Source organism: Strix aluco, chromosome 1, assembly GCF_031877795.1.
Source record: "Strix aluco isolate bStrAlu1 chromosome 1, bStrAlu1.hap1, whole genome shotgun sequence".
Taxonomy (NCBI): domain Eukaryota; kingdom Metazoa; phylum Chordata; class Aves; order Strigiformes; family Strigidae; genus Strix; species Strix aluco.
This window is the reverse complement of record NC_133931.1, coordinates 95127197-95136736: the sequence shown is the minus strand read 5'-3', so window position 1 is coordinate 95136736 and position 9540 is coordinate 95127197. Positions and strand designations below refer to the sequence as shown.

General features: G+C 49.2%; 1 long non-coding RNA gene across 1 annotated transcript; it reads left to right on the top strand.

The window, feature by feature from the left end:
* Positions 1-7642: 7642 nt before the first annotated feature.
* LOC141933555 (uncharacterized) lies at positions 7643-9104 on the top strand. The gene is made up of 2 exons (XR_012626122.1): positions 7643-8044; positions 8769-9104. It is a non-coding gene; the product is annotated as an uncharacterized LOC141933555 (long non-coding RNA).
* Positions 9105-9540: the final 436 nt, after the last annotated feature.

Here is a 9540-nt window from a genome sequence, read left to right as displayed (position 1 = left end):
GTGCTTTTGCTTTGAATCTCCTTCTTTGTTACCTACCAGGGCATTTGCAGCTGGAAGCGTGTCAGGACAGGGACAGTTTGACACAAGCGTGTACACCATGGAGGAGCAGTCTGACCTGCTTACAGGCTCCATGCACTGCTGCTCTAATGACGACGGTGATATTTCATGCATGCTATTGGAAGAAGGAAGTAACTGCAGTAAGCCATGTCTTTATTAATCAGGAGCTGGATTTTTGGGGACCTTCTGCCTGTTTGTTTTCCTCTCCGAGTGACTCGCCCCTTAGCAGGAAGCTTTGCAGCCCTCAGCGTTTGTCAGCCCTGCCGGCGTCTGGCATTTGTCAGTCACTCGAAAGATGGGAGCTCAAGCGAGAGGTTTTTCCAGTTGCCAGATGTTGTCTGTATTTAGGAAGGCTTTTGGTCCCAACCTCAAAGGAGCTGTCAGGGTTCTGGCTGCTGGGCGATGCTCCTGCCAGCCTTGGGGCGAAAGAGGAGACACAGGGTTGTCCAAGTCTCTCGGCTAGATAACGCCTGGATTTCACCTCCAGCACGTGATGCAGCTGTTTTGCAGCTTGTGCATGCAAACGCTGTTGAAATCCAAAGGGGCATGGGAGAAGAGGAAGAAACACTTTATTTCTCCTCTCCCCTCCTCTGCCTGTTCTTGTCATGCTGCCGTTCTCCTCCTCCTGTCCCGCTCCTCAGCTATTTGGCAGAATCACTGCCATTGCAAATGTACGTGACTAATCTGTTACTTGAGGAACAGGGAGGCAGATTCACAGGCACGAATGACCCAGGCTGTCAGGAAGCTGATGGGATTCTCGGCTGGGAAAAGTTTTTTTTTTTTTTCAGAGGGCTGCTCCCCTTGTTAAATGATGAGAGAGAGATACTCATCTGAGTATGAGATGTGATGGATACGATCTCTGTTAAAGAGGTGGCCATCTTCTTCCCAGCCCTAGAGGCAGATGTGCTGCACCAGGATGGCACGTCCCCCCCTCTCCCACCCGGACACGTGGATGCCGTTCCCTCTTGGTGGCATGGTGCCATTAGCTGCGGCGTGCTTGCTTGAGTGCAGAGGCTCTGGAAGGACTGGGTGTGAGATTAGGGCAGATCCTTACTCATTCATCTCCTAACCAGCTCAGGCAGAGGCCCAAGGCTGAGGGACCTGAATTCTCTGACCTGAATACAGCCAGGCGCCTGCGCTGCGAGCCTGGTCCTCCTTCCACCGCTTTGCCTTGCTCTGTTTCAGCTGTGCATCCTTAAGTGATTCAGGGGCTCGGGGCCAGAGGGCTCTCTGCCTCGCCAAGCTGATCCTGAAGAGAAGGGGTGATGTGCCAGGAGGACTGGGAGGTGAATGTCATTTCATCACTGTTCTCTTGGGAGAGGTAGAGGGATCCAGCATGGGAACAACGGGGGTGGGGGGCAGGGGTTAATGAGGAGAAATGGGATAAATTAAAGCAGGGAAAATGGAGGCCAAGTCTTGGGAAAAAACATATGTTTAAATGCTTGCAAGCCAAGAATTATTTGCTAAAAAAAATAAAATAAGTAAATTCCAGAGAATGACTAAATTATTGGACACAGCTCCTAACTAGGTACCTAGAAAATGTATTGAATCAGGCTGTCAGTGTGAATTACTAGCCCAGCTCTGGAAAATATACCCTAGGGAGCACCAGCTTTCCTGGTTTTCCACTGATCATAATGCCAAAGTGAAATCTCCTGAGGCAAAGGGCTTGCACATTAACTAACTTACAGTGCCATCTAGCCCCATCTAAGACATAAGACGTTTATGAGTGGTTGCTAATTTTGTTCCTGTAACCGGGAGGCTGAGTCACTTTAGCTTGAACCCACCTCCTAAGTCATGTGCTTGTGGATGTAAGTGTATCTTGGAGTACATCTGTACGTGCACTGGGATGTATTTTTAAAGACTCGTCTGCGAGTCACAAATGTAAATGCCTGACTGGGAGCCATCCCAGCTGGACAAATCCTACATGTTTTCACAGTCGCTTGATGTGGGGAGAGCAGCTCAGTGTTGCTTAGGCTTGCCTGACACTTTCCATTGATAAGACCTTACTTTGGATGACTTAGAGATTTGCCATCCTGCAACTGCTGGGACTGGGAGTGTTGGGTGCTGGGTGCTTGCTGCGGGCTATTTGCAGAAAGCTTCCCCCAGAGCAGTGTTTGTACAGTTCCCAAGGGTGAGCTATGGACCAATGCACAGGTTTGCTCATTCTGAAAAAAAAAAAAAAAAGGCAAATGTGAAAGCAATAGCGCTGCTGCTACTGTTCATGTTGCAAAACACGGTGGGGGCAGAGGGCAGCTGCTCTGGCTCCTGCTGCACATGGTGTGCTGTGCTTGCATCCCTGCACGCCTCCACCGCAGATGCATCCTCCTCTGAGAGACAGGGCCATGGGACAAGCTCTGGTGACTCACCAGAGGCCATGAAGTGGAGAAAGATGCACCGGGCTCCCCAGTGCAAGGGTTCAGGGCTCCCTGAGGTCTGGCGGAGTCCTAAAGTTGGTGTGTCGGCTCTTTGGGCATCTGCTTTTTGCTTGCGTGGGCTCTGGAGGGCTTCAGGGTGTGCTGCTGGGAGCCATGGGTTTGGTGCAGTGTTGTGGTTTTGAGTCTGCTAAACTGGTGTCAGCCTTTCTTTTCTGCCTTGCAAAAGACTAATGCAGGGAAGCTGGCCAGACTGCCAAAGGTAGCAAAGTAACCTTTTCCTATAGAGGAAAACACCCGTTATCCTAACTGGGCTTGGATTACAAGAGTGTTGTTTTGCACTTTCTCCTTTATGTTTCTTTTTTTCCTTGTGTGCTCGCAGTAATGTCCGTAGCCAGACATATGCTCATGGCCTGGAATGAAGTCGACTGCAATTACATCCTAAGGGAGTCACTCAACGGGGGTTTTGTGCAGGCAGGACGCAGGCTTTGGTGGAGCCTGTCGCTGCTGCACATGTGCTGTTAGACCTCCAAGTGCACTCACCCTGCCTTCAGCTTTGTGGGAATGAGGAGCAGAAGGCTCAGAAATACAACCAGTCTGGTGCACATCTGGAGGCAGTAACATGAGGCAAAGTATACACCTCCTGTACTCAAATGAGGTGTTTTCTTGCATTAACAATTTCAGCACATCAGCACCAAAATGCTGCCTTTTAAACACTTGCGCCCTGTCCCCTGTGCTCCGTGACGGTCTGAACCTTCTCCAAACGTAAAGATGCTTGGAGCTGGGTTGCAGGGTCTGGCCTCTCTCTGCAGTACTTTCGCCTTACTTCCTTTATCTCCAAAAGCAGCAAGAAGCACATGCTGCGGCAACGTAATCATTTAATCCAGGCTGGTGAAACCTGTTCTCCAGATGAACAACTGACAGATCATTTGCTCCGTAGCTCTGCATATGAATGCAATGTTTGTTGGGGCGGCTGGATGTCGGTGCCAGCTTTCCACTCTTGTTTCCAGCAAAGCCAAACAGCAGCCTGACCGTGAATCTGCTTCCAGCTCCTTCCTCCGCTCCCTGCAACACGCTCACTGCAGCGGTGTTAGTCCTGGGGCTCTCCCTCCTCAGCTGCTCCCCGCTGTTGTGGATGCGGTAGGTGCGCAGATACCTGCCAGGAGAAAGCAGTCCTCGGAGGAGCGCAGCAGGCTTGCGGCGCTCAGGATAGGAACTGTTTGCCTGGGGAGGCAGGCGATACCTGAAAGAGTGCAGCCAAAACTAACAAAGGTGTGTTCAGAGATAGATACAGTTTGATCTTTAGCCCCTGATACAAACCTTACTTTGGCTGGGGAGGCTGCTCTGCTATGCCCCTTTGTAAGGGTGTAACAGCCTGGCAGCTTGCTGGGGATGGAGGTGCCAGCAGTGGGTTGCAGGGGGGGCATTTGCTGTTGTCTCCCTTGCAACTGCTGTGAGTTAGAAGGGGTAGGAGAGAGGTGCATCCCCTATTTTAGGCCTCTGAAGTCCTCGTGTCTGAATGCCAGATGTGAGGGGCCAGTGCATGTGTGCAGAGCCAGTGGTTTGTTGTGCATCGTGCAAATGCATGTGCTTACGTAGGTTTTCTGAGTGCCCAGCACTGAAAATCTGTCCTCTCCCAAATGCTGGAGGTACTCCCGGTGGGCAGACTGTCCTGCTCTGCTGCGGGAGGCTGCTAGCCCTTGTTTGCAGCTTCTCTGGTTTCAGCTTCCATCTCTCTTCCAGATTTTGTAATGTGAGAGTAGCCTGGGCTGCTAAGTAACAGCTGACAATCTCACAGCCCAGCCGATGGCTCGGTGGTGGCACACTATCAGGGAGAGGACTCTGATGTGCTCCTGGTGTCAGCCACTGCTCTGACAAACAGCATTAGAAACTTTCCAGGTGAATATGCAATGGGTTTGCAGCTGCCTTCTTTCTTTTTGGCTTAAGGAGCAAGCCCAGACATTGGGCTGAGGCTCTTCCAGGGCCAGTTAATGCCACTCGAATTGCTTGATCTGCTTGTGTTGCCTCTGAGGATGGAGAGCTGAGAGGAACTGCTTGCATTCAGACTGCAATCCAGATCTCTTTAAAATGCCTTTTTCAAGAAGAGCACGTGTTAAATATTTTTGGGGCCAGCACTGTGAGGTTGGCTCAGACTCCAGAAACACTTTCCAAAGCTTGTTGTCCAGATTAGTGTGCTCTAAAAATGCATTGCATCCCCCTGCACTAGCTGCTCCAATCTCCTACCTTGGCCATACAACAGGGTTTTTCTTTCAGCTCAGATGACAGTGGTCTCACACAGCTGGTTGCAGAAGACCTCCTTGCAAGAGCAGCTCTCCTTCTAAGCTTGGTTAGCTTGGCATCATCTGAACTGTGTGAGGCAAGGAGCTTTGAGGCCTCTTGCTCCAACTTTACGGTAACTCCGTTTGCCTGCTGCTTTGGTCTGTCTCCTATCAATAGCTCTAGCTGGTGTAGGTGGTTTTTAATGGACACATTTTATTGCTCACAGATGATGTCAGATTAACAAGCTTTGACATGTGAAGTATCCTGGTCACCTACCAACTGGCAGCTGGTGGGAGCACAAGCACCCTTCTCCCACCCCCCCATGGCTTTGCCAGTGCGGCTGTCCTGGAGCAATCGCCTCTGTGGATGAGTTCAGTGTTCAGTTCAGGGTTTAACCCATCAGCTGGGACTCTAAAATCTATTCCTGCTGCCATGATACTTACTACTGGCTTTACTGTTTTCAGCCGAAGCCTAGTAGAGGTGCTGGAAACCTCACTGGTTGATTTGAACAGGCTTAGGATCCATATTGTTTTAGGATTTGTTGCACATTTGTTTTAGGATTTGTATTTGTTGCACATTGCAACAGCTTCTTTTTCTTTCTTGCTCCCTCTTACGCACCTTCAGTGCCTAGCTCCGTGCTAGACGGAAACCCCGTGGGGCGTTCAGGGAGTGCAGGTCTGGGCTGTGTATCACCCTGTCGCCAGGACTGAGCTGGGAGAGGTCAGTACATGTGCACAGCTGTGAGGAATGCGTGCTTGGCGGGGGGGGGGGGGGGGGGGGCGGGAATGGGATGGGAAGTTTAAAAAGATCGCTGATACTTTATCTTCAGTTTAACATGGCTCAGGTTTGTCAGCAAGACACCACAGTCCTGAAATGTCAAGCCTGAGGCAGAGTTGGGAAGAACATCTTAGAGCGTTGCTGTCTCTGGGACACAGCTTCAGTCGAAGACTCCCCGTTCCTAAAAGCACAAAGATGTCAAAGTGTGATGTTTGCATTTGTTATGTGAAGTCCACTCAGACCTATTCACCCCCCTGCCTTTGCATCATTGTTTGGGGCAAGCATTAACTAATAAGGAAGGGAGTAAATCTTGCTTGAAGTTTTTTTTCTTGCTGCCCCTGTGTACCACACCTAAGCCTCCCCATGGCAGGTGCTAAAGAGGCGAAAGTCAGCGCTCCTGCAAAGCGAGATTAGCAGCACACAAAATGATCTCTCTCCTCCTCATGCACCTCAGAGCCTGGAAACTCCCCCATCTCAGCCGCCTTGCAGCCCAGCTGTCCCAAACCCCAGACAGCAGGGATGGATAGCAGCAGGCTGCTCGTTTCACTGCAGCCCGGGCGATGGAGAAGATAATGGGAAGGATTTCTTGGGACAAGTATGAGCATGAATCCTCTGAAGAAATATTAAGTCTAGTTGCGGTGGGAAAAAAAAAGAAAAATAAAGCAAGCGCACACATACACACAGACACACATGAGTTCGGCCTCATGTAACGTTGGAGGGTTTGGTTGTGTCTGAGTTTTTTCTCAGCTGCTTGTCCTCGGACTCCTCCCAACATGGCCCCACTGCTGGAGCAACAGCTGGAGTGCTGGGGTACACTGCGGTGCTGCCAGCTCTCCTCGCTGCAAATCAAGCCTCGCACTGTGATACTCGGGGATTTCCTTGAAGCCCTCGGGCCTCTCTGCCAGAGTGCTGAGATCGCATGGGAATCTTGGCTTTTGGTGGAAGAAGTAGGGGGGAAGCTAATTAAGAAAAAATGTTTCTAGCACTCATGATTGTGTAGGGAAATTTAAAAATAGGAAATGAGTGTGACCTATAGTAAAATAATAATCAAAAGTGTATTCTACCTTTTTGCCCTGAGCGGGGCTGTGTGAATTGTTCGGATGATGCAGGAGAGAAAATGGAGCTCTGGTCAGGGCTGCAGCCCTCTTACTGCTAAAGAAGAAAGAGCAGTGAAAACTTATTCTGTCACTTTGAATGCTAACTCATAACAGGCAGTGGCTTTAGCTATGGTGAACGATATGGTTGGTGCTTCCTCCTCCTGGCCAAAGTTTACTGCAGTGGTGGTGGTGGTGGCCCAATGGAGGGTATGATGGTCCATGACGGATTAACTCCTAAACCTTAGGATGTCTTGCTAAGTGAGGTGCTATTCCAGTCTATGGAAATCTCAGTCTTGAATTATTATTTCTTTTGAATGTTAGACCCTGCCTGCAAAGATGAAGTTTTTCCTGGCCTTACTTTTCAGTATTGCTGCTATTCTTTCCATCCTCTATTTTCATTGCTTCCACTGTGGGTACAGGGATGTAAGCTTTCAATACCTGCAAGTTTCCATCCTGTTTGTTAGCAGTGCTCTGCATGAAAGGGACCATGGAAAACTGGAGATGCTACAGGTAAGCATCTGAGAAGTAATCCTTGCTTCCTCAATGAGGCAGTGTGTTTTGCATGGTTAGGGCGGCAGAAACAGGACTCATGAGTGACAGAGCAAAAAATCTGCGATTACTATTTGGCAGGAGATACTTAAACTTCGTCAAGCTAGGCAAGTATCTCCATTGTGGTCTCTGACTCACAATTCAAATATGCTGGGAACATTTGAGGGGGCTGGGTCAGTTCTTTAAGCAGTGGGAAAAACAAGGCTTTAATACATCACGGCGTAGCTTTGGGTCTGTGCTCTACTGTTCTGCTTTTCTTTGAGGAAACTGGTGTGGCTGGCAGTGAGGAGAGGGAGGTGTTGTGAAACCACGCACACGCACATGTGATTTTGATCCCTCCTAACAGTGTTTCAGGCTCATTTGACTGCGGTAACTGAGCTGAACCACTTCTGACTTACCCTCCTTAAGGTGGATGGAGACTGAGGCTGTGCGCTGTGGCTGGTGAGAGCTCGGCCTCCACCTCTGTCGCAGCAGTCTGGCTGAGGTATGCAATGCAGAGTTGCTCACGGAGGGGCTCACCGGCCCCTTCCAGCTACCCTGTACCACTCTGTGGACACAAGGCTGTCACAAACTGGCTGGTTAAACCAGGTTTCCAGCTCTGGTGTGTCATCATAAGGGTGGCAAAAAGCAGCCGGCCTGTTCCGGTGAATCAGGCTGTCCGGGCAGGAGGCTTGCCGGCAGCTCAGCTCTCCCTGTTCCTTGCACTGCTGCAGATAAAGCCGTGTAGCAGCCCGGGGGGCGGGGGTGGGGATGTATTTACGCCCTTAATGAAGGTGCTTTCTGCTGATACGGTGCGTTCCTGTGCACGGAGGGGAAGGCAGATATGGCCAGGCATCCTCTCCCAGATCCTGTTGCGAGGGTGAGAGCAACTGCTGGTGGTGGGATTGCTCCTCCATGCTCCTCTGGCTGGAGGTAACCACCTGCTTGGGGATGCTTCTTGGCAAATACAATTGCAAAGTGGGCAGATGCTTTCAGCCTGTGGCTTTGCACCTTCTGCTCCTGGGAGAGGCCAGAGGGAGAACCAGGAAATGGTGCTGGAGGAGTATGGCCAAAAATGAGCAAGACCAGGCGAGGAGCAGCCATATGGCAGACGAGCTGTTGGCTCCATAATTAAGCCGAACGCTCAGGATGCGAGAGGCTTGGCTGTGCTCGGTTCAGAGCCTGGCTTCCTGTGTGTTCCTCCCTGCTATGATTTTGACCAGAAATTCCATTTTTGACCTGAAAAATCTTCCAGATGAAAATTTAATTACAAAAGTGATGTATTCCCACAAGAAGCTTCAGTGTCAGCAAGTAAGCATTTTTTTTTTTAAATGAAAAAAGTCTTATTCACACACAGAGAAAACTGTCTCCCATTGATTCCATGCTGGAGCATTACCCTGGTAAAATCTCTAGTGTTTTGTTTAATAAAAAATTATTACGATTTGCAATTAGCATCCATTAGGCATACAAGTCACAAAAAATTGATACCAACACTGTGGTCCTCCCATACTGGGTACAGTTTATCGGCGAGTTATTAAATCACAACCTACGCTATGCCTGTGATTTATAGAAGGTTACTGGTGGTGGAGAAGTGGGATGAATGAGACGTGGGAGTGTTAACCCAAAGAACAACATTTTCTTTCCTTTTGTGCAACAGATTGCCTGCTTTCTGCACAGCAAAGGTGCAAGCATTTTCCTCCAGCTGATGGGATTTGTAACACGGACTTTATAAATATTTTCCGTATGCAAAGGTCTTTGCTTGCAGTTGTTATTGGTTCCATATTTACTTGGGATCTTTGCATGTGGAGGATGGCTTTTGGCTTGTGAAGAGGAACTTCTCTGAGGCTGGACCGTTTCCCCTCGCACAACGAGTCTCTTCAGGATTGTGTGTAATGCACAGAAAGCTTGCTAGGGGCAAGGTGCTTTTCCGCATAACAGAAAACTTTGCAAGCTCATTAATAAAGGCCAAATAAAATAAAGCTTAGAAAGTCAACATGTTTGAAAAGATATGCTGTTCTGGGAAAGAAGTGGAGATGGGGTGTGAATTTATGTGAACAAAAGAAGCCTAAACTGTAAACTATGATATATCTGTTAGCTCATTAATGCATCTGATGCTGACTAATTCCAGGGGTGTTCCTGCTGCCCAGCAGCAAAAGTGCAAATAAGTGGACAGCTGTGATTTAGTGCCAAATATTTAAACACACCGTGACAATTCAGGCCACCCACACTCTTAAGTAAATACAACTTCTGGAGAGTCATTTCAGACTGGATTGAAGTGCAGAGCAGCCACTTTCACGTAAGTCTAGGCCAAATGGTCTTCAAGTATTTGGGGCCAAACTTTGCCCTCTGTTACACCCTGGGAGCCTGCATTCACTCCACAGAGTTTTCACTATGTAGCTGAGGGCAGAGCTGACTCTTGATGCTAATCT